Source organism: Temnothorax curvispinosus, unplaced genomic scaffold (genome assembly GCF_003070985.1).
Source record: "Temnothorax curvispinosus isolate PA1 unplaced genomic scaffold, ASM307098v1 QBEX01009432.1, whole genome shotgun sequence".
NCBI lineage: Eukaryota > Metazoa > Arthropoda > Insecta > Hymenoptera > Formicidae > Temnothorax > Temnothorax curvispinosus.
The window spans coordinates 1-916 of NW_020219212.1; the positions used below are offsets into that span (position 1 = coordinate 1).

Here is a 916-nt window from a genome sequence, read left to right on the forward strand (position 1 = left end):
CTCGGTGCAGAACGGTGCAGATGAGCGCGCTACCTCTAGGTGAGTTAAGGTGGAAGCACATAAAATTACAGGAGCCATAGGCAGAATGCAGAAGCCATAGCGCATGCGCTGTGGTATTACTTTATCTGCCTATAGCAGAATGGCAGATATCATAGCGCATGCGCTATGGTTTCTGTATTCTGCCCATGGCTTCTGGATTTTCAATCTACATAAAAATACATAATGCATAGCCACGGGCATAGGCACATACATTCTCCTTGTAGTCGGTCCTTCTAGAAAAGTGATCAAGAACAAAGAACGGATTTATATTGATTAACACGTAAGTATTCTCATTATTTAAGTATCAACGTAATGAAATTACGAACTGACAGTGACCGTATATAATTATTAGTGTGAATTGTCTCAGTTTCGTAAACATAGTGTTTTGAGGTTAATTTGATTTTGTGTGCCGAAGTATCCAAATTGCTTTCTACTTTGAAGGCTCAGAGCTCCGCGACTAACAAGACGCAAGCAAACGCGAATCAAGACGCGTCGAAAGCTAAATCGGCGCAAGATCCGAAGACGGATAGCGAGACGTCGTCGAGTCCGAGGCGATCACCAGAAATTGTAATTTATTGCAAAATAAACGCATCTTCTCATAATTTTCGGTAAGTTTTATATACAGTTTAGATGTAAAAATTTATTATTAAAACATTCTCTTGATTTCTCGTTATCAAGGAGGAGTTCCAGCCTGCAACATCCGTGTCCAACGTACCCCAGCCGACCGCTATTGTGAACAAATTAAGTGAACTGAGCAAAATTGATATCGGTGCAGAAGTATCCAAATTGCTTTCTACTCTGAAGGCTCATAGCTCCGCGACTAACAAGACGCAAGCAAACTCGAATCAAGACGCGTCGAAAGCTAAATCGGCGCAAG

The 916-nt window shown here is 41.6% G+C and overlaps 1 long non-coding RNA gene across 1 annotated transcript; it reads left to right on the forward strand.

Moving 5' to 3' along the window:
- Positions 1-90: 90 nt before the first annotated feature.
- On the forward strand, positions 91-906 carry LOC112459003. The gene is made up of 3 exons (XR_003041262.1): positions 91-319; positions 481-647; positions 718-906. It is a non-coding gene; the product is annotated as an uncharacterized LOC112459003 (long non-coding RNA).
- The last annotated feature ends 10 nt before the right edge of the window (positions 907-916 follow it).